The sequence below is a fragment of the Emydura macquarii genome, unplaced genomic scaffold (assembly GCF_026122565.2).
Source record: "Emydura macquarii macquarii isolate MOO-44397 ecotype Brisbane River unplaced genomic scaffold, CSIRO-AGI_Emac_v2 contig_2473, whole genome shotgun sequence".
Taxonomy (NCBI): domain Eukaryota; kingdom Metazoa; phylum Chordata; order Testudines; family Chelidae; genus Emydura; species Emydura macquarii.
The window spans coordinates 31,716,961-31,742,093 of record NW_027132610.1 but is presented as its reverse complement, the minus strand read 5'-3'; positions in this window follow the sequence as shown (position 1 = coordinate 31,742,093).

Below are 25,133 nucleotides of genomic sequence, written 5' to 3'. Positions count from 1 at the left end.
GACACATGCTTAACTTTACTCATATGAGTTGATTAAAAATTCTTGATCTTCAGGTTGCTCAATTTAGAAATATTTCAATCAATATGCAGCTCACATTTTGTGCTGTATCATAACTTGTAAAATTATCAATACAGCCTGAATTTTGTATTCAATTGAAACAGCTCATTTTTTCAATTTTCACTCTGGACTTCTCACCTGAATAAATATGTGCATCAGGGTAAGTAGGTTCTTGGATATAGTGTGAATTGAAAACACAAATATTACAAAAGAATATTGAATTAATAGTTAATGCTTTTTTGATTACATAATTTACCTATTTGGGAGCACACCCTCAGCTGGTGTAAATTGTCAGAGCTCCACTGACTTCAACACAGCTCTAATAATGTGCACCAATTGAGGAACTGAACCATAGAGTTAGTTCTAATCTACACTTAGGCCACTTTGTTCCACTCTGGCAGTGTAAAATGATCTTAGACTGTAAATGTAATTCATGCCAACTTTGTACTAGCAAAGAATTCCCAGTGAAAATTATGAGTTTTATATTTAACTCACAAATTTACAATTCACAATTTGAAAATCTGAACACAAAATAACAGGGCTAAATTCTGTATCCTTTACTCATTTTGTGTAGTATCTTACTCTGGGAATAGTCCCATTTATACAAATAGGGCAATTATAGAGGAAGGCACTACTCAGTATGAGCAAGAAAGGCAGAATTTGGCCCTGAACAAATAGGTAAACTAAAATTAGCAAATACATCCAAAGAATTCTACATTCACAGGCAATTTGCAATAGAAAAGAATAAAAGAAATTATTTTTTGCTCAACATACAATACACTTTGTATATCACAGTCTCTGACAAATATGTGGTATCGATATAGACAGAACAATTACCGGACACCAACATGTAAATATGATAGAGGAACAAAAGTCAGGAACTTCTACTCCAAAAAAAACCAGTCTCTATTGCATGATCTAATGAAGACATTCTGTTCATTGTCAGCAGAAAGAAAAGACCAACAAGTGAGCCTGTTTCCTTCCCAGACCAAAGACATACGATGTCATTCTAAGATTGGATAGACTTTTGAAATCAATGGCAAAGGATCCTTTGGAGATGGTTCATATCAGCATTTATTGAAACTGTGTCATGGGATAGCATACATATAATAAAAACAACGAGAGTCCTGTAGCACTTTAAAGACTAACAAATTTAATTTCTGCAGGTGTAAGCTTTTGTGGGCTGTAACCCATCTAACAAAGTGGGTTACAGCCCACAAAAGCTTATGCCTGCAGAAATTAAATTTGTTAGTCTTTAAAGTGCTACAGGACTCTCATTGTTTTTGCTATATACAGAATAACACGGCTACCCCTCTGGAACTTTTTGTACATATAATAGATGACTTCAGGGAACTCAGAAGTATACTGAAGAAGAAGAAGAATGTCCAAAGGATCTTTTCTCTCCCACCAAAGAAGCAAGACAGGAGCAGAAGGTTCTGGAAGCGAACCACTGTCTAGGTAAATGGAGTAGGGTGAAGGATTTTAATTTGTGGAACATTGGTCCAGTTTCTATCAGGAAAGGATGCCGTCTAGTTTTCATGGCCTCCACTTCAGTAGAAGGGTGATCAATCTTATTGGATAGGCTAGCTAGAGTAGTCAGGAGGGCATTAAACTAATAACAAAAGGGGAAGGTAAAAAAAGGGAAGAAATGAGCATTCAGCACAAAATTGAGATGTTGACAACAAAATTCATCAAGGAACCAAAAGACACGAAGAGAAGGAATTCTTGAATTGCCTATACTCCAATACTGGAAGAACAAACAAGAGGAATTTGAATTGCTCATTTATGAGAATAAATTTGATCTTGTTGGCATTTACTGAAACTGGGTAGAATGAATCTCATGATTGTACTGTTAAAATAAATGGTTATAACCTAGTTATAAAGGATCAAATGGGAGGTGGAATTGCACTTTTTCAAAAATGCCATTACCTGTTGCCAAGTCACTGATAACTCAGAATAAAATTATCTTAATGCTTATGGATCAATGTCCTAACAGACAAAGCACAAGATGAGGTATTCGTCGGTGTCTGCTACAGGCCACCAAATCACACTAGGGAACAGGATAACAGGCTGCTTATGCATCTATCTAAAATGTGTAGGGAAAAAAAAGCTGTGTGATCATAGGGGACATATACTGGAGGTCTCATGCTGCCAGTACCAAAACATCCTTGGAATTTCTAAATATTGTAGATGACAATTTCCTAACTAAAAAAGTGTTACGTACAACACAGGTGAATTCTATATTAGACCTCACTTTCTCAGATAAAGAGAAACAGAACAGAGAACAAAAAATAATGATAACTTAAGTGCACGTGATCATAACTTGATCACATTTACAATGTGCAAAGAGAATAAATTCCCGACCAGTGTTATATAAAGGGCTAATGAAAAGGGTTTTTAAAGGACTAATTTCACAAAGCTGAAAACAATTATGAACCAAATCATCTGGGAGGAAGAATTTAATAAGAAAAATTGGAATGATAATGGGAATTGTTTCAAGTATGTCATTAGATGCCAAAAAAGTCTCAACCCCACCACTGAGAAAGAAGGCCATATTGGTTAAAAAACTGACCTAGTTTAGAAGACATGTGAAGCCAGATGTAAAATATATATATATATATATACATATATATAAAACAAAGGGAAAAAGGGGATTGTAAATCAGAAGCTATTAATTGTAAAAAATTGGAAACTTGCTAAAGGAAGCATAGGGCTACAAGGAGAAATCAATGGCCAGCAGAATTAAGGACAATAAGAAGAAGGGGATTTTTAAAGCATATTAGGAACAAAAATAATTCTAACAATGGTGCTGGTCCATTACTAAATGGAAGTGATAGAAGAATTATCTATATTAACGCAGCAAAGGCATACATGTTCAATAAATATTTATTCTGTACTTGGGGAAAAAACAGATGATGTAGTCATGTCTTATAATTACTTCCTTTTCATTCCATTAATATCTCAGGAGGGTGCTAAACAACAGCTACTAATGTTAGACATTTTTAAATCATCAGGTCCAAATAACTTGCATCCAAGAGTTTTAAAGAATTGGCTGAGGAGCTACTTGGACTGTCAATATTGATTTTTTCAATAAATCTTGGAACACTGGGGAAGTTCCAGAAGACAGGAAGAAAGCTAATGTTGTGCCAATATTTAAAAAGAGTCAATGGGATGAGCGAGGTAACCACAGGCTGGTCAGTCTGACATCAATCCTGGGTTGAGATAATGGAGGACTCGATTAATAAAGAATTAAAGGATGGTAGATAATTAATGAAATGGGGAATCACCATTGAGTGGGTGTGCTTCCAGTGAAGTCCCACAGTGACTGGTCATTGGCCTTATGTTATTTAACATTTTTATTAATGATGTGAAGAAAATATAAATTTATCACAGATAAAATTTGAAGAGAACACAAAAATTGGGGTAATGGTAAATAATGAAAGGACAGGTCACTGATACAGAGTGATCTGGATTGCTTGACAAACTGTGGACAAGCAAACAATACTTGTTTGAACGTGGCTAAATGTAAATGTATGCATCTAGGAATAGGCCATAATTACAGAATAGGGACTCTATCCTGAGAAACAATGACCCTGAAAAAGCTTTGGAGGAGTGGTGAATAATCAGCTGAACATGAGCTAATGGAATTTTTGAATGCATAAACAAGGCAACCTTGAGTGGGAGTAGGGAGATGATTTTGACACTGGGGCAACCACTGCTGGAATACTGTGTCCTGTACTGGCGCCCATAATTCAAGAAGGATGTTGATAAATTGGAGAGGGCACAGAGAAGAGCTACAAAATTTGATTAAAGGATTAGAAAACATGTCTTATGATGATAAACTCAAGGAGCTCAATCTATTTATCTTATCAAATAGAAGATACAGTGGTGATTTGACTACAGTCTATAAGTGCCTCTATACAGAATAAATATTTAATAATGGACTCTTCAGTCTAGCAGGGAAAGGTATTACATCATCCAATGGCTGGAATTTGAAGCTAGACAAATTCAGAATAACTCAAAATAAAGTGTACAGTTTTAACAATAAGAATAATTAATAATTGGAACAACTTACCCAAAATCATAGTGAATTGAGATTTCTGTTCTGTGCCTCTGATGTCATCTCCACTGCTCCAGGAGCATGCACCTTGACTAGTCAGGTGAGCATTTTGAATTATGTGTCCCAGATGCATAAAAATGTCTTAATTTAAAATAATTGTTATATAATTGTCATATCACTTAATAAGCAATAGTTATGTTAAACTTCTACTATATAGCTTATGAATACACAGCTCTTAAACAATATTAACATTCAGTAGACATTACAATAATTTTGGCTATTTTTTAATTGGTAACACAATACAACCCAATGCAAATTGGAATCTGCACACACCCATATCTATGTGTGCAAATCACAACTCAGAAATCACCTAGCCATATTACACATATTTGGAAAATTTGAGACACTTAGCATTTTAATTATATAAAAATGTCCAGTTTATCCTGTTTTATTAGAAGGGGTGTGGATTTTATTTTGCAACATCAGAACTCTTAAGGCCAGATTCTCATCAGGTGTAAATCAACACAGCTCCATTCAAATAGATGGAGCTGTTGTGATTTATACTAGCTGTGCATAAAAACCTTTATGGTTTTTGGACCATATTATGTCAATGTCATTATGTGAAAAAATTACCTTTTCTTTTCATAAGTGAGTTGACAATTGTTACAAACAACTCTTCACTTTATTTTCTAACTGTGTGTACTAACTGAATTTAAACAAAGATTTGTTTCTAAAGACTTGTATACTAAAATCTGTATTCTTGTTGAATATTTGGGGGCTCGGGATATGGTTGATCATTGCAGAGACATTACATTTTAAAATTACCTGATCTATTCATAGACATATGATAAAGTATTTTATCACTTATTCACGTACCAGTCAAATATGATGACCTTCTGTTCTTTTGAGCACTTGCTTGGCTTGGCAATGTTGCTTCATAAATCTATGGGATAACCTTTCTGCAAGGGAAGGAACACGATAATGTGTATTTTCTTTTCAAGAAAAATTGATGAAAACTATAGACTGCAACAACATCAATTCATATATTACTTCTGACATGTTCCAATTCTAAGGATATACTTGGGTGACTCAGATTGTATTTGGTTTTCAAGGCCAATCTTTGAGGCAGGAAGTTGCATTTTGAGAAACAATGGTAGTACCAAGGTAAACTGTTTCAATTTTTCCCACTCTTTGAAAGCCTCTCGGTATGTAGTGATATGAACATCCAAGGGTAAAGTCATCAAACTGCTTAGAGCTCAGCTGTGCTCTGCTATGCACAGGATGGTGAGTGAGGAAAGCTACAAGTGGACTTCCTCTGCCTAAACACCAACACAGAGGATGTAAACAAAGCACACTGTGTTCCCCTCATTGAAGGGGCCACTGCAGGCTAGTACTGGAGTTCAATGGGATGGAGAGGATTGGAATTGGATTTATAAACTGGGACTGCATACTGCACTCTTTGAAAGGGTGGTGTATCAATTGCTTGCACCCTGCATAGTTGGAGGCACTTCTTCCCTTGGGTACAATGCCTCTAGAAATTCTAGCATAGGTCATGTGCTTCCACATTATTCCCTACCACTATATTTATGCTACATTTAAGCCCTTAATGTTAGGGATTAAGGCAAATGTATAAATGATCCAAGGTTAGGTATTTACATTAAACAAGATGTATATAAATAATAAAAATGGATAGAGTAGCCAAAAATCTATTGCAATATAAATTTATGAAGCCTCTAATCAAAGATGTAACAGACAAATCGCAATGAAAAGGTGGCACAACTGCAAAGTCATTTTAAAAGTGTATACATTTAAAAAGTAAAGTCAATAGTAAATTAAAAATGTAGAAAACACCAAATAGAAAACATGCTAACTACTTATGCTTATCTATCTGTTTGATGTTGTATTTAGCTGTGACACTCTCAGTTCTGTTCCCAGACCTGAGGAAGAGCTCAGTGTAGCTTGAAAGCTTGTCTTTCTCACCAACAGAAGTTGATCCAATAAAAGATATTACCTCACCCACCTTATCTCTCCAGTGAGAGAAAATCATCCTTCTCTCTGATTTTGATAAATGGCATCTTGCTCCACTCACATACACTCAGAATGCAGCTGCAAAGATCATTTTCCTAGGCCCTCTCTTTGACCATGTCTCCCTTTTCTTTGCATATTTCCACTGGCTCCGTCTTTATGGCAACAAATATAAACTACTAGTCTTCACTTTCAAGGCCCTTTTAGACCTGTCCCCACCCTACCTATCATCCTCATTTGCTATTGAACTGTCATCTCCTGCCCCCTATTGACCAAGGATGACAGCCTCTATTACCTATTTGTTAAATTTTCAACCAAGTACTTTTGTGCTTTCTCCCATGCTGCCTCTCATGCTTGGGAGGAGCTCCCTGTACACATCCACAAAGCTATTTCATTATCCTCTTTGAAACCTTCATTAAAATTAATGGTCCATTAACTTGGCTGGCTGGTCTTGAAGTAAATCTGTCTTGTGGTTGATGCCCAGGAACACAACATGCTTGAGATACAAACCCATAGCAAAGATTTGTAATTTCATATACAAGAATAATACACAAATTTTACCTGGATAATATTATTTAACAGATTACAACTTTTTCAATGGTACGTTACAAGGCATATTTTGCATAAGATTTATTACAATTGTGCAACAGTAATAGTACATCAGTGGTGATATCTTAGTCATGTGTACACATGGTAAGCTAACCAGCATCACAAAGACAACAAAGGATGTATCAATATTTTCTATGAAGAATAAATTAAGCAAATCAATGACAAAGTTTGTGAAACTTTGACTTTCACGGTAATCTTTGCTCACCCAAACAGTTTACTACAGCCGTAATCCTGAAGTAACAATAAAACAGGAGAAAATTGTGACACACATATTTGAAAGACAAGCAAACTAGAACCAGCATTAATTAAAAAAAAAAAAAAAAAAGACAGAACTTCAAGTCACAAATCATTTTTAAAATCAGCAGGAATGAATTGTGACTTTTTTTTAATTATACACATTGTCTGACAGAAACGAGTTATTGAAAAAAAAATCAACAAAGGGGCATGTGAAAATTAAGGAGCATTTTGTATATTACTACAAGCCTTTAGCAGTTTTTATTTCCATAAAATAATTGAGAAGATCAAAATTTAATACCAGGATAAATTGTACTCCATGCATATGAATAAAACTAAGAACAAAATGTCTAATTTTGAATACTGTCATTTTATTTAGGAACATGTATTTATAAGCATTGGGGGAGAGGGGGCAAGAGAAAATAAGTAAAACCTTGTTTTATTTAATTGGTAAATAGGAACATAAAACTGTAATAATGGTGCAGACCAGTCATCTATAATACCTAATATACTGTCTCCAACTGTGACCAATATAATAGATTATTATGTATAACATGCCTTTGGGAATTTTTTCTCTTAACTTCACATAGTTATTGGTTAGTTTATGAGCTGATATCATGTACTTAGCCTCATTAGTAACATTATCCTGGTTTCCTAGGGGAAAATATTTAGACACAGTTAGAATTGGTGCATATAGACAATTTAATCAGGTATAATGTTAATATCTTCCCAGAGTTACTGAGTAAGAAACGATTAGCATGTATGTAGATAAGGGAAGCTAATGCTTTATGTCTGGTAGCACCACCTATTATTAAGTTTGCCTGACACTTCACATTGTAAATCTTCTTTTTGATTGTTTATAACTTTGAAAAATGTAATCATTTGGGCTGAAAACATTCATGACAGATGTCTGCCTCTGGCAGATTTTTTTTTTTTGGGGGGGGGAGGGGAAATTTAAAGCAGATCATCCTGTGCACTGAATTAGACTTGGGTCCTGTGGAAAAAAATAGTATGACTATTAAATTAAAGACTATCATAATACATATGCACAAGGGGTGTGAATTAAGGCAACTTCATTTCTGGAATTTCCTGAGTTTTCAGGACTTGACTTTACAGCCTTAATGATGTTGTTTCAACATAGATGGTGTGTGTGTGTAAGTAAGTGATTCATTATATGAGATTCATCAGGACAAATAGCAAGCTAAAATGAAATGTTTACATCAAGGGCAAAGCCAGTATGAAAGAGCTTATTACTGGAAACTGCTGCCCATATTAAGGAAACAGAAATGCCACTAGACTGGACAGAAAACACATGGGCAGCCAGGCCATGGCTGCTATTATAGTCAACGTGCTCATTGCCCCTAACTCCAGAGATTGAAGCCATAAATCCTCACTGCCATGGATTTAGCAGTGTTCTTCTCAGTGAACTGCTAGGGGCAGTTAAGAGTTCCTACATAGCATCTCTGCTTCCTTGGATAGTGGAACTGTGGTGGCTTCACTGCAGTTTAGGCCTTCCATGGGCTGGAGGATGTGGCCCATAGTGAAGAGTATTTTTTTAACAAATGCTCCTTCTCCTGATTCACCAATGGAATGCAGTATATTTTTTTAACATTATATTTCCCATTTACCTATGACAACTAATTTAATGCAAGAATCCCAAGGTCTTTTTAAAAAACTATTTAATTTAACATGATAAGCAGATCCGAGGTAGGTATTATTACCTCCATTTTTTTTTTTACCAGTGCATGAAATGGTGCAAAGTGAAGTAATGTCCTGTCCAAGATCCTACAATGAGTCAGTGGCAGAGGTGGGGGTGGATCCTAGGAGTTCAGATGCCTAGAGTCCTGCACTGACCACTAATTCACACTCTTGATCCTAACTCAGTTTATAACTGATAAAATGGCTTTGGAGATTATAGAGAAATTTGAGTGAGACAAACACTTCTTAGTCACCTTTAATAGAGACCCTCATAATGTAACCCTTATTTGTATAAATTGTCCCATAGAAATCAGTGAGGACTGCTTTCATGATTAAGACCTACGTATGTGAGCAAAGTTTGTAGAATTGGACCCTAAACCATTTCTGAATTTACTACTAATTAGATTATATTTTTAAATGAACTAATTTGCATCAGAACATTTCTCTGCATATTTTTTTCCCATTTTTATTCAAGAAGATTTGTTGTACCAGTGCAATTGTGAATTTAAATCCTTCAAATATCGATCATAAGAAAGCCCAGTGCTACCTTAACCTTGCCCTCCTGATCTGGAAAAATTTAGAAATTCTGGGTTTACTCTCAACCTTGATTAAAAATAAAAAGTAAATTAACCTTTTACTTTCAGTTTATATAGGTGTAAATGACTACACAAAATGAAAAGCAGTGGCAAAGTAAATCCATGGAATTTAAGAGAAAATCATATCTTTCTTTCAGAATACTGCTGCTTTTTAAAGAAACACAAACATGAGAGAAATTTCCTATGGCAGACATAAAAATAAGATGTGTGGAGAAACACAATATCCAGCAGGAAACATTAATTGTTTAAGGGCTAGTCTACACTTAAAACTTGCTGCAGCACAGCTGTATCAGTACAGCTGTACCACTGTAAGAGCGCTTGTGTTGCTGTGTTATGTCAACGGGAGAGAACTGTCCCACTGACATAATAAAACCAATTAAATGAGAAGCGGTAGCTATGTCGGTGAGAAAGCATCTGCACCAACATAGCACTGTCCACACAAGCGCTATGCTAGCAAACTTTGTCTTCATGAGGATGTTTTTTCACATTCCTGAGTGACAAAAGTTTTACCAGCATAAGTGCTAGTGTAGGCAAGGCCTGAGTGTCTAGTAGTGAATTGCTAGTTCTGAAAGAAAGGCAGTAAAGACTGAGAGATGTGCTCTCATAGAAAGAGGGGCATGATGCTGATTTCTTTTTTGAAAACTTGGTATTACAATCTCTATTCCCATCCAGATGCTCAACTACATTTGTTATAGTCACAATTATATCTCACATCATTAATGTTTGCAATGTGATACATGCATGGAAGAAAAGAAATGTGTTTGTTCCATTGTACTGCACTTAGGAACAGAGCTCATATTGGGTGTGGTATTGAAACCCAACATATACACAATGCTGGAAATTTAGCTATCCTGAATATGTAGAAGAAATAATCTATTATTATTGTTTATTATGGGTAACATAATGGAGTATCTGATTATTTCATGTGTTTAAAGACCTGGTCTTTTCCAAATGTCATGCAAATGTGTACAAGCTGCTAAGCCCAACTGCATATAAATTAAACTCAAAGGTTATCCACATAGCTTGATTAGCGCCTGCTATAAATCATTTGAATGATATCAATTTGTTACATCTTCTGGGATGGAATCCTAATTTATTATGAGTTCATTAAAACATGTATAACATGCATTGCTCTGCATAAAAACAACATCTTGTGACTTACAAAATGCCCTCAGAATCCTTGAAATTATTTATGGTTAATATTGGTCTATTTTTTCTCTATGCAAATTACCTGCTTTCGTAAAGGGAGTAACATTAGATGATGAATCATTTGTCTCTAAAATCAAGAATATCAGAGTAGTTTACTCTAATTAATCCACTAGAGGTAGCCCCCAAATTCTGCATTTAAATAATACATAACTTCATAATAACACTAATCAACTTTGTTTTGGTTATTTTCAAAGTTTAACAATTAAAGCATTGAACCTCAATGTCTATCTTTTAAATAGGTTAGCATTCCAGACATTTTTCTTGCTGTTTCCTCCACACACAGAATCTAAAATACAAATTTCAATCTACAGTCTTTAATTGCTGGCTTTTCCATAGGATACTTCATGAACATAGAGGACCAGATGTACCGTTTCACTTGCATTTGTCACTACTAGCTACCCTCATTAAAGTTTCACATGCCACTCAAGGCAAGATCAAGGGTGCAGCATTGTGGAGCACACACATCTACTTGGAGCCACTAGTCAGAGCTTAGTGAGGCATTAGGACCAACTGCAAGGAAACCACCCCTTGGAAGTTCATTTATTTACTATGTGGAAGTATTATTTTTTGAACTGAACCCATATACCCCACATTGGTGGAAACAGTGCTGGAGCAAGCTAGTGGATAGCTCGAAGCAGTGTTGCAGATGTATTACGATATCATCCATAAAATCAAGTAACGATGGTCAAACACTTGGCTAATATTGGGCCATAGAAACCAAATGAAAAATGGAGAGAGAAACTAAATCACACTGCTTGGTCATTGCTCAGATGTGTTCACCTCTGAGAAACCAAAATAGGATAAAAAGAATACAGTAGGATAAAAGTATAAAAGTATACAGTCAGAATATACACAATTATTACAATATGCAGAACAGGAAATTACATTATGAATTCTAAGGCTTAGACAGTTATTGGAACATGGAACATAAGAACATTATACCAGGCTGGAGTACTTGCAGTAATGATGCATGAGTTGAAAAGACATCAGTGGGAAATCATCAGTCTATGTGAAATGAGATGAGGAGGCACAGGAGAATCTTACTATGATGAACATAGTTTATTGACATTGGGAAGAGATGATGGTGGATATGAGGACAGAGTTGCCTTGGTGGTAAAGCTGTGAAGGTAAGCCAGGTTCTTATGGCATCTAACCCAATATCTTCTTGTACGTTGAAGACAAGTTTCAGAATCAAATACGGTGCAGTCACAATAGTACAAGCATTTGTGCTGACCTCAGCAGTGCCCAAGGAAGAAATTGAAAAAAAAAATATAATGATTTACAAAGAAAAATACAGAAAGTTTCAAAGCAAGATGTTTTATTGGTAATAGGAGATTTTAATGCAAAAGTAGGATCAGACTGGAATTCCCGAGCTTGAGCAATAGACAGGTTCAGACTGGGTGAAGAAAACAGAAAAGGAGAAAGGCTACTGAATTTCTGTCTAAGTAACAACCTGGTGAAATATGTACACTATTTCAACAAAGAAAGCTGCAGAGGAAGAGGACCTGGATATCATCTGATCAGCTATTAAAGAACAAGATAGCCTTTGTACTTGTAAGTCACATATGGAAATCAAGGGTCTTCTCATTCAGATCATTTGTTGCCAGTATTGGATCAGATCATAAGACTGTGCTGGCATCAATGAGGTTGAGTTTGAGAGCTTCTGAAAAAGTGCCGAGAATTAAGATTGATGACGTGGACAAATTGAAAAGGTCAGATATCAGGAAAGAATACAAAGAAGCCATGCAGAAAATCATCACATCTCTGGTGAAAGAAGATCTGAATATTGAACAGACAGGGAACAGTGTAAAATTACAACAGCAGCTGAAAAAGTATTGGGTACAGGGCCAAAACAAAGAAACCAAAGTGGAGAATGGATAAAGTGCTGCAGATGAGTGACAAGCATAGGAAGCTGAAGAAGAATGAAAAGTAAGACAAGTTTAAGAACTGAATACCAGAGGCTGACAAGAGAGATAAGACTGAAAGTGAAGAGAAACAAGAACAACTGGAGAGTGAATTACCTAAAGAAGCAGAAGAATATGTGAAGAGGAATGAGGCACAGGGTTTGTATTGCAAGATAAGATAACTGGGTGAGACATATGAGACAGCGGTGAAAAGTAGGTGCAGACAAATAATTGAGGATAAACAAACAACAAATAAACAATGGAAATAATATTTTGAAAAGCTGTACAACATGCAGAGATGACCCTGGAGAAGCTTCCAAGCACAAACGAGAGAGAGGAAATGCTGGTGTTTGTCGGAGTAAAGATCTTGAAAAAGATTGAAAAAGAAAAAGGTGCTAGAAGTGACAACATAACAGCAGAGTTACTGCAAGCTGGTGAGGAACATATGGTAAAGGCAACAAGATTTACACACAAGAACAAGTGCTGAGTGAATAAGGGAAAGTGATAATAGTACCAATCTATAAAATGGATATAAAAGTGAGTGTAAGAACTACAGAGGAATCAGCTTATTGAATATCCTGGGAAAAGCATTCACAAAGACACTGAAAAGGAAAATGAAGAAGTATGTAGAAACAGCATTTGCAGAGGAACTGGCTGGAGTTAGATGAGGTTGAAGTATAATAGATCAGCTGTTTGTGATTAGGCAGATATCAGAGAAATATACAGAACACAACCAAATCTGTTACAACAGCTTTATAAATTTCAAACAGGCTTTTGATAGTATTTAGCAGAAAGAATTATAGCAAGTCTTGACAATGCTGAGAAATTGATCAAGCTGATAGAAAATATCTACCACGAGTCAATGAGGGTGGTGAGAGTAGACAAGAAGCTGACAGATTGGTTCAGAATTCATTGGTCTAGGAGTGAGACAAGGATGTACATTATCACCAGATTTCTTCTACTTGGTAATGGAAGCAGTAATGGCTGTAGCACTGAAAGATGAAATGAGGTGAGTCATGTTATGTAGGTGGACAGTTGATAACTTTGTATTCACTGTCAATATTAACCTTGTAGTATTTACCAAGGATTATTTACAGGCTATAAGGGATAAGGTAGACTAGTAGACAAGGTGTACCTTGGAGGACTAGTATCAAAGAATGGAAATTGTGAAGATGACATAAGAAGAAGAGTTAGACTAGCCACTATTGCATTCTAAGACCTGAAAGACTAAAGTCGTATCTAACTAGTATATTTATAGAAAACCTTGCACATTAAACCTTATTGATCTGCAAATCAGGCGTACTGTGTCTCACTGGTATCCACACTGATCACAAAGTGTCCAGAACCAACAATATGGAAATATACAATAGAGTGCAAGGGACTAGAAATACAGGATGTGCTGAATAGATACAGTGAAGAATGATATAGAACAAAAAGTTTTAAAGATTAACAAAACAATGAAGCTGGTACAAGACAGAAAGAGGTGAGAAGACTTTATTCGGTCCCATCATTGCTGTTGAACTGACGGATGAGAATACAAAAGAAGAATCTATTTTTGTCATTGAAACCAAACAGAACTGAAATGTTACCATAGTCTTTGTTTTACATGATTGGGCCAAAAAATGTATTCCAATGCCACCTTAGAAAGCTCACACACTCACACACACAAAACCCAACTAATGAGGGCAAATATGAAATCTAGAATAGCTCCATAGACTTTAGTCTGACTCAGATATATTTAGCTAGGCATGTTGGAGCTGGAGAGGTTAAAGAAAATTTTTAAAAAATTCTAGAAAAATTCTGTTTTTATCTAAAATATTTGGACTTTTGGTCACTGAAAAGCAAAAGAAAAAATCAACAAAAATGGAAAACATCTTGTTTTTGTCAACATTTTGCTGAAGAAGGGAGTGTGTGTGGGGGGGGGGGAGGTAATTTCCTCTTTTTTTATAATCTTGTCCCTAATTTTCCTAGCATCCTGCAAAGTTCATCCATTTGCAGAGGCAATTGGGACAGGCAGGAGACAGTGCAGGCAAAGGTTGGAGGTAAAAACCACTATTGTTGGGGAAGGTGGAGTGTTCTTTTGTTTTGCTCTTTCAATGCTGTTTTTTCATGTTGGTTGGCTGATCCCATTTAGCTTTGTGCGGGGTAGGACAGTCTTCTGGTTTTATATATATAGCTCATATTTTAATGGTTACTTCAGGTGCCTAGCTTACAGTGTATTTCATATATCTAAAAAATGTGGAAATCAAAATAAATTGTAGAATAATCTATGCTGCTTGCACTAAGTCCACATATTGAAGCAAGCTCTAAAATATAGTTTTAAAGTGAGAAATCAAAGTTTTAGTAAAAATAAATCTACTAAGAAGATATTTATTGGAGCGCGCCCAGAGGTTATGTTGACTTTGTAAAGGCTATTTATACAACTGTCAATTTCTCTTACCAATGTAGCTTACTGATTTATCACAGCTATGTTAGCAGTCATTTACTACTCATTTTTCTAACACAATCAGGAAAGACATACCAGGCTGAGAGGGTCTTTTATGACAAAAGTCAGAGTACCTATATTCCATAGCATCAATAATTAATGCTCCCAGATTCACATTCACAGCATCATTCTAAATTCCAAATGTATTAAAATTGAAAGGGTTATTTACAAAGAATTGCAGTTTTAAACTAGCAAATTGCAAAAGACCCACAGTTCTGGTCTTCTATTCCACTCTATGCACAAGGAGTGTGTGTCTTTTTAATGTACAGTTTCCTGAATTAAATTTTCCCAGCTGTGTAAGAGATTTATATTAAAACAAAACAAAAAACAGTTCATTTAAGTCAGACCATATAATACTGGTGATTCCCGATTGCATAGGGTCCAATAATTTGTTACATGATTGATTCAGAAGTGCTCAAAGAGCCATTCATTGCCCCATGCACCAATGTTATACCGTCACACCCTAAGAAGAGGAGATATTTAGCGGAAGGTGTAGGCCTTGCTGGAGTCCTAAATGGCATGGCTAAAAGTATGTACCAAAGTAGGATGTGACCAAAGTAGGCCTTAAAATAGTAGCACTGGGTACCAGCTAACCAGTGAATACATTCCTAAGAGAATAGTACAGGAACACACAGACTCCTTGTAAGATAAGGATGAAATGACAGGATAATGGATGAGGATGTTTTATTTGAACTATAGGTACAAATTGCAAGGATGGTAACTAATTACATCTAGAATGTAGAACGTAACTTGTTTGTATCAATGTATAAAAGGAGAGAAATAGGAAGGGCAACCTCGTATTAGCCTAGGGGACAACACTATATTAATTGAGCTAATACCTTGTCACAGGCATACATGTGTTAGTGTACTCGTAGCTGGCTGTACAGTGCACTAAGAGCATGCTTTGTTGACAGTAAACTTGGGGAAGCCTCTGGTCTTTCTTTATGATTAATATTGAGGTCAGTTTATTCAACAATCTACAATCTATGCTGGTGCAGAAACACTGGAGCTCCAGGAGCAACAGAAGGCACAGCAGAGAGCTGTCTGTTTTGACCTCCACTAGGAAAAGGTGAAAAAAAGACTTAAAGTAGTAATGGCAGAAGAGCTCAATCTCATGAAACCTTTAGTGTGTTTTACCTGCTCTTTGAACCTTATTAAACATTTTTAAACTGTGCATCCTGGAGACCCAATCCTGCAATCCTGATCTAGGATTAACCTAGATTAACTAACTAATTGTTTTGGCCTCTTAGAAAGCTCATATTCTGAAGACCACCATCCAATAGATCTGTGTTCCTTTGGATGAGGTGGTTCAATCCAGCTGTCCTCATTTTTGCTTCTACATATATGGCTACTCTACTGGTATTGAGACATGAGTCTCAATTCCTGGAGATTCAAATTGACGTGATCATCAACTGTATATGATTTAATGAAGAAAGGTGATTACTTTTATGGTTTACTTTATTTTCAGGTTTAATGTTATCAGCTGATAAGCTGTCTTCTTTTTAGTTATCCAGTGTTGAAGAACTGGTACTCATATTACTTCCAAATGATTACTAGTTAATTCCTGTAAACTTTCTAATACTAGAAATAATTGTCTTTAGTTTTATTAGCTGTTAAACATGAACAGCTCTTTTTTTAAAAAGATATTAAAATGATGTTAATAGTTAGCATCAGTGATTAAACTGTGAGCCAGCAATTCTTAACATGCCGTTAACTTTGAGCACATGGAATGACTTCAGTGAGACTACTCACTTTTTTAAAATTAAGCATGTGTGTAAGTGTGTGCAGAATCAGAGCCTTACGGGCACATTTTTTAATGTATTAGGCACCCAAGGATACAGAAAGGCACCTAAGGGGATTTTCAAAAGTGCCTAACCGCCTAACTCCCATTGATTGCTTTAAGTGACTTTTAACACTTTAAAAATCTGGACCCGAATGACTATGGCAGCGTACAAGTGGGTCTCTTTGCTTCTTCCTCAGCCAAGATGTAAACTCACAAGAATTTCTTGTTCCAGAGTCTGAGAGTGGTTTTGCTTCCTGCTACTGAAGCTTGGTTTATTGGATTGGAAAATGCACTGTGACTCAGTACTGGGTTCTCTTCTTAGCTCTTTCATTGACTGCAGGGTTAATTTATACAAGTCACTTCATCACTCCATTTCTCCACCTACTATTTGTTTGTCTTGTCTGCTTACGTGGTAAGCTATGTGGGGTAGGAACTGTCTTCTGCTTTGTTTTTGTACAGTGCCTTGGTGGAGGTGCCCAGGAACTACTGTAATACAAGTTATTAATGATAGTAACTCTAATGTGTTGTTCCTTTTGTTTTCATAATAGAGTAAAAATAAAACCATAGTATTTCATAATTATTATTCTATAGTATACATTTCTTATTAGTATATTACCCGATTAATCAAATAGAAATAAAAAGTATGCATAAATTGTGTACAAGTGTGAAATAATCTCTCTTTCACTTTCTGCACATTTTGACTATAAAATGAGGTGGTTTTTTTTTTAATAAAGATAGACATCAATTACCGACATTTACCAGTTTAGACCTAACCCTTAGAAACCCAATAATTTTAAAATACAGTCAAGTACTTAAAATTATAGCTTGGCATACTATTTTTGAGTCTGAATAGGGCATGATAAGCCATGATAAAATGCAGTGATTAGCCTAAGACTTTTTTTTTCAAATTTAATTTAACAGGTACAGTACATTTTTTCTTAGTTCCTATCAAGCACATTATGTAACTGCCAATTAACATCATGCAGAACCATCTGATGTGAGAAAAAATGAAAACGGAAACTTAAGTTTGGAATCAATTTCAATCTGGTAGTTTCTTATGTGACACAAGATAACAGGGATTGAAAATGGAGATACAGCCATCATTTCTCCCCCAGCAGTCTCTTCACTCTCTTTAGCAACTGGATGTGGGTCAGGAGAGTTGTATGGGGAGGGAAAGAGAGAGAGAGATACTGGACCAGGGAAACAGGCATCAAAGAAATTTGGAAATAATGGAAGCCTTGACATTATTTCCAAATGTGGTTTCTGAAAATAGGTCCCTAAACATTTAGGCACAGAAAGGAATGATGGTACAGTGGTTGCAACATTAGCCTGAGATTTGAGAAAGCTGAGTTCAGTTCCTTGCACCAACACTAACTTCTGTATGACCTCAATCTCATCATTTACTTTCTTTATGCCTCAGTTCCTCATCTGTAAAAATGGGGATAATACTCCTGCCCTACTTTACAGAGGTGTTGTGAGCATACGCACAAGGCAATGTTGTGAGGTGCTCAGATACTATGATAATGGGGGCAATGTAAGTAACTAAAGAAAAACATTCTAAGTTCCAATATTGAGCTACCTTGGACAGTTAATTGGCAACACAATGTTGCATTTGTCAGTTGGATTTAAGTGAGGCTGGCAGCTGGGTTATCACCTCTTTTCCCATGGGAAGATCCAAGTATGAATGCCACCTCAAGATTGACTTTTTCTATGCTTTTAAAGCCCTAATAAATAGAAACAAATCTACCCTTTATCTTTATCTTGACTTTTTTATTGACAATATTATTGAAAAAATCAAAGTGTTTATACATATATATATTAAACAACCCAATAATCATTTTGATAGCATTTTTTAAAAAAAATATGTCACTAATTTTTTTGCAAAAACCAAAAAATCCCCACACCTAATATGAAAACATCTGTTCTTGTTAAAATTTTCATTTTTGAAAAAAAGAGTTTTTTGTTGACAAAGTGATTCATTACAAAAAAAAAAAAAAAAAAAAGACAGGCTCTACTGCAGAGGATCTTTGATGAAATCAACTTTGTTCTCATTTTCTGTTGTACCTATGCAGTCTGATTATCACCTGGACAAGACAGATGGGATATTAAAGTTCTTCAGTAACAATATTGGGTATTCAGTCTAGCCTTGAAACTTTTGCCAACTCTCACAGAAGCATGCAGTGGATATATCTATTTTTGTCCAATGTGAAGTCTGTTTAACCTCCACAAGAAAAATGATCTCCATCATTGCAGGTGAATGGTCTGATAAAGTCGCACAGCCTTCTCTTACATTTTACTATCCAAATTCCCATTAACTGCACAACCAGGATTCAGTCAAGTTTTCAGTAGAATCTGTGGCTAGTGAAATAATAGGTATAAATCTTTCCATGGACAGAATCCCCCTACCGTGCTTCAACATTTGCTACTCTCTTAACTAACATAACATAAGGGGAGGTCCCTGACGACTGGAAAAAAGCAAATATAGTGCCCATCTTCAAAAAAGGGAGGAAAGAGGATCCGGGGAACTACAGACCGGTCAGCCTCACCTCAATCCCTGGAAAGATCATGGAGCAGGTCCTTAAGGAATCCATTTTAAGGCACTTGGAAGAGAGGAAGGTGATCAGGAACAGTCAACACGGATTCACCAAGGGAAAGTCATGCCTGACCAACCTGATTGCTTTCTATGATGAGGTGACTGGTTCTGTGGATGTGGGGAAGGCGGTGGATGTGATATACCTTGACTTTAGCAAAGCTTTTGATACGGTTTCTCACAGTATTCTTATCAGCAAGTTAAAGAAGTATGGGTTGGATGAATGGACTATAAAATGGATAGTGAACTGGCTAGAGCATAGGGCTCAACGAGTAGTGATCAATGGCTCCATGTCTAGCTGGCAACCGGTCACAAGCGGAGTTCCCCAGGGGTCGGTCCTGGGGCCGGTTTTGTTCAACATCTTTATTAATGATCTGGAGGATGGGGTAGATTGCACCCTCAGCAAGTTTGCGGACGACACTAAGCTGGGGGGAGTGGTAGATACCCTGCAAGGTAGGGATAGGATACAGAGTGACCTAAACAAACTGGAGGATTGGGCCAAAAGAAATCTAATGAGGTTCAACAAAGAAAAGTGCAGAGTCCTCCACTTAGGAAGAAAGAATCCCATGCACAGCTATAGACTGGGGACCGACGAGCTGGGCAGCAGCTCTGCAGAAAAGGACCTGGGGGTAACAGTGGATAAAAAGCTGGATATGAGTCAGCAGTGTGCCCTGGTTGGCAAGAAGGCCAATGGCATATTGGGCTGCATTAGGAGGGGCATTGCTAGCAGGTCACGGGAAGTGATTATTCCCCTCTATTCGGCATTGGTGAGGCCGCATTTAGAATATTGTGTCCAGTTTTGGGCCCCCCAATACAAAAAGGATGTGGACAAGTTGGAGAGAGTCCAGCGGAGGGCAACAAAAATGATTAGGGGGCTGGAGCACAGGACTTATGAGGAGAGGCTGAGGGAACTGGGCTTGTTTAGTCTGCAAAAGAGAAGAGTGAGGGGGGATTTGATAGCGGCCTTTAACTACCTGAAAGGGGGTTCTAGGGAGGATGGGGCTAGGCTGTTCTCGGTGGTGGCAGATGACAGAACAAGGAGCAACGGTCTCAAGTTGCAGGGAGGGAGGTCTAGGTTGGACATTAGGAAAAAGTTTTTTACTAGGAGGGTGGTGAAGCACTGGAATGGGTTACCTAGGGAGGTGGTGGAATCTCCATCCTTAGAGGTTTTTAAGCTGCGGCTTGACAAAGCCCTGGTTGGGATGATATAGCAGAGGTAATCCTGCTTTGAGCAGGGGGTTGGACTAGATGACCTCCTGAGGTCCCTTCCAACTCTAATATTCTATGATTCTATAAGCTCACTTGTTGTTGTAACCTTTGACATAGGATTCTAATTCTTATTTTTATCCTTTGGTGACTGAAGATCATTAAAATTCCCTCTCTAATCAGATATGCAAGTATATTTTATTATGTTAGCATTTATCGCACTACTGAAAATTAGGGGCATTCCTTGAGAGACTCCCTTGCTAACAAAAAATGTTGTGTTGCTTTTCCTGTTAGCAACAATCAGCTGCCCTCTGTTTTTAAAATCAGCTTATGGATCTTGAAGAGTCCATTGATGTTAATGGAAGCTTTTCCATCAATGTCAGTGGGCATTGTATTGTACCTTATACATTTAAGAGGAATTATATTATTTATAAAAAGACCCTCTTAATTTTTTGTACTTATCTTAGAAAATATATGCACCTCTTTTCAATTTCTCTGCATGATAATCTTTTAGATTAATTTCTTGCAAAATTCTCATTTTTTGGTACTATATATTTTTTTTATAAAGACCAGTGTTCATCTGTATTTAACTGAATCATTTACATTTAGACATTTAAAGACAATGGGCAAGATTTAAACAAAAAGTGGCCTGAAGTTAGGCTTTTTTCCATATTTATGTGCCTAAAAAGTGACCTGGTCACTTATTTAGGTGCTTAAATATGGATTTACAAGAGTAACTTTAGGCACCTATCTTTTTAAAGTCTCAGGCAATGATCCCAATTCTCCTTTCACTTACATCAGTGAGACACAGGAGTCAGATGATTATTTCTGTGGAGTTACACCAGTGTAAAACTGATGTAAATGAAAGAACTATCCAATTATTCTAATACTGTCAGCAGAACATATACAACAAGTTTAAGGCTGGCAATTTCTGCCCCTGATAATCATATTGCTCTGATTTGTTATTAAACGTGATCAAATATTAAATTATTTTAATTATCCCTGTGGTTAAAGCTATATTCCAGTAAAAGAAGGCTAAATCATTCAGTCGAATTAGTATTAGACGACCAGTAAAGCATCTTAAGGATCAGGCATTTCATTACTTCTGAATTTGAAGTTTTTTTTTCCCGAAAGCAAGTTAATCCATAAAAAATTGAAAACAAAAGACAAAACAAACATCTTTTTAACATTTTTTTAACTTTGCCTAAATTTCTAGCTACCATATCAGCTATCAGTTAATTTTATATTAATCCCAAGCATATTGAATTAATCATTTGTTAATGTTTCTTGATGATACATTATAAGGCAAGACAGTGTAAATTCCAAGATGTCTGCCGAGAAAGTAAGGCTTACTTTAATTAATAAGGGATGTATTGAAATTCTCCAAACACTGGGAATCCAAAGTACCATTGCTGACAATGCTACAATATTAGCAAAATATTAAGAATCAATAATAATCTAATGTTCTCTTTTGTTGGCTGGATAATCTATAAGCATTTTTCTGTGTTACTAATATACAATTCTTGGTCATATGTAGCTCCTGACCATGCAATGTATTAATCTGGCCACTACTGGGTTTCTATCTCAGATATCATTTTCTGTTGTTTGTATTTGGCCAAATGCAATGGTTATACATGCAGACCAACCCTAATGGATACCAGGGACTTCAGTACTCACCAGCATCTCAGATGTGGTGGTGTGTTCATTACCACCTCCGCATAGATACATCTGGATTAAGTTCATTCTATCTAACCAATTTCCTTCCATTCACCTTCCATCACTAAACTCTATAAATATTAATTAATTAGGTTCTAAGATTGGTTCTAGAGACATAACTGAACATTACGACCACATGTCCTTCTGTGGGCCTCGGATGTCAGTTTATTACTATTGAAAAAAAAATGAAGGTAGAGATAGTTCCACACCACAATCTCATCCCCTGAGTTTTATGGGTATCCATAATCAAAAACAAGATCAGGATCTGAATTTTGCAAAGAGGCTCCACATTTATGATGGTCCAAATCAAACAATCCTGAACCTAGAAGTGTTTGAAATAGATTCCAAATTTTGTAACCCATCTTTTATATGTAGCAAGAGAAAGGTGGCATTTACAAGCTCAGCTTTTTGTTTGAATTATTCTCCCTAGTGGAATCAAGTGCTTGCTATTAGATCACAACAAGAAGTTTGTATCTGAACTTTATCAGCTACTGCTAATGGTGGTAAGCTACCTTTCAGTAAATCACCATATGCACAGTTTTTCTTTCAAATAAGGCAACCTGCTCCATTTGACTATACTAGTGTACGCAAATATTGCTGGGTAAGCTATAGAAATACTAGCAGGGGCAGTATGAAGAGAAGAGAAAAGCAGATTTTTTTCTTCAATGTTTAGTGCTTGAGGGAATATGTAGATGCTTTTTGATGTTTAAAACTGAAAATGTTTTGTTTATCAAATATGGAAAATCTATTCATGTGAGAATTTGAGGAAACTGATTACTTATTTGAAGCTGTTTATCATGAAAATGCAATGTTAATGACTAATAAGAAGGTTCAGTTTTTAAAAGCATATGCATTTGATACCTGCAGCAGCCTTTGGGATGCCTGAAAATAATATTATACTAACAAATGCTGTTATTCCTTTCCAGTTCATGTAGGAGGTGACATTTCAATAGACTAAAATCAAAGCAATTGTTAAAAGTTGAGTATTGTTCATAGTCTTAGATCAAATGCAACCTGCTGTGCATTGACATATGACTTCATTTAAAGAAACAAATTTGAAAACTGAACACTGCACAAAATTAGGATTGTGGAATAAATACTATTTCATCCAAGATCATTTTATGTCAACCCAAAATGCAAGCAGAAGGATGCATCTGGCTACATTTTGGATCTATTCTAATATCTTGGAATTAAAAATTAGAGATGGAGCCACACTGTTTGAAAGATTGGCTTCTTGAAGATTCATTTTAAAAACAGGCTCTGCAAGTCATTTTGGCGTGTTGATACTGTGTTTTGAGGCTTTTTTTAGATCACCAACATTGTGGATTAACACTGAAAGGAATTGGCTCCCTTCCTTTCTGCTTTTGCAGCCATACCATCCATTGTCACTAAAGGACATTGGAAAAGCCATTATGAATATATATATGAGAGAGAGCACAAGCGAATCAAGGTCTCGGCTGCAAATAGAAAATGTGGGGTGGAAAGGGTCTGCTGAGGTGGATTTGGAAAAGGAATTTTAAAAAGGGAGACTTGGGAACAGAAAATGAAAGAGAGGAGAGGACAGGAGAGCAGATTCAAGAAAACAGAAAAGTGGGCAAGAGCCTTAGGAAAGAGAAAGACAGGTGACTAAGTGGGAGAGTCCTTTTGCAGTTGAAGTAGGGTCTCTTAGAAAGTTGTACAGAGGGGTGTTGTGATTTCAATAAGGTCTTAATTTTTAACCAAATATACTTTGTAGTTTCAAATATTCACACCATTTGTTGAGGTAGAAAGAGGACATTAGTTACTTGACTGATTGATGGCACTTTGGTTGGTGTGATGCTGAGCAACTTGAGGATTTTAGCCTACTCTCTCAAAATAAGATCTCAGAGCCATGGAAATGTTATGGGAAATACCTTTTAATGATTGTCTAGTCTACAGCTACAAGCTTGGGGGATTATTTTAATATTGAAGATTTCAACAGATTTGTAGCTTCCTTCTAGTGAAAGAATATTTCTGGGCTTGTAAATGACAGCATGGTTCTTTGCATTCTCTTTCTACAAGCAGAATACCTAACAGTGACATGGTTGTATGCTGTCACGAGGTTAGAGCTCGGTGACAGCTTGTTTTAAATACAATTTGTCTCCTCTATTTCATAAACTGCAATTTGACTTCTAGCAGTGTGGTGTGTTACTGCCTCTATCTGTACTTTCTGCTATATAAATACAGAGCCAGATGCTCAGCTGCTGTAAATCAGCCTATTCAGTGGAGCTAGACTAATTTATACTTGCTGCAGATCTGGTCTAGGTAAAGTAACAACTTCTCGGGTAGGATGCAGTCATTGAAGAGGTTAGAGCCATTCAAAGTCAGAAAGGATTCAACATCAGGAAACACTGTTATCACTCTCAATAACAGCACAGCAAAGTCCTATTCTACATCTTATTCTGAAATATGTGATTTGTGAACATTATTGAAGGGGCTAAAGACTTCCCTGATTCTTCATTGTGCAATGCTGTTCATCATTAACACTTTTACAGTAGTTTTCCTCCAATCTATCATTGTAATGAAACACTAGAAGACAGCATTAATTGGCAGTGAGGGGGGTGGTCTTCGCAAAGAACTAAATATGTCCTTTTCCTACTAGAAAGCGGAGAGTAAATTAGAGAATTGCCTGCTTTTTTTGATAGTGATGGTAATGGTAATAGTCAGATGGTAATGATCTGACCTCTCTGACTGATGCCTACTCTGCACATTGGTGGACCTTTCAGACTTGGCTGTTCTCAGTAAGTTTCCATTATGTTAATGAAAAACAACATAAATAAAAATCAGATGCAATCCACTTTATGCACTGGTACAGCATCCCCATATGGTCTTTCCCATCTCACAGAAGGATGAATGTGTTGACTGAGGGGAGGGAAGAGCCTTCATCCCTATCCCTAAACTAATGGAGCTATGTACTGGATACTTATCCACAGCCTGGGCAGT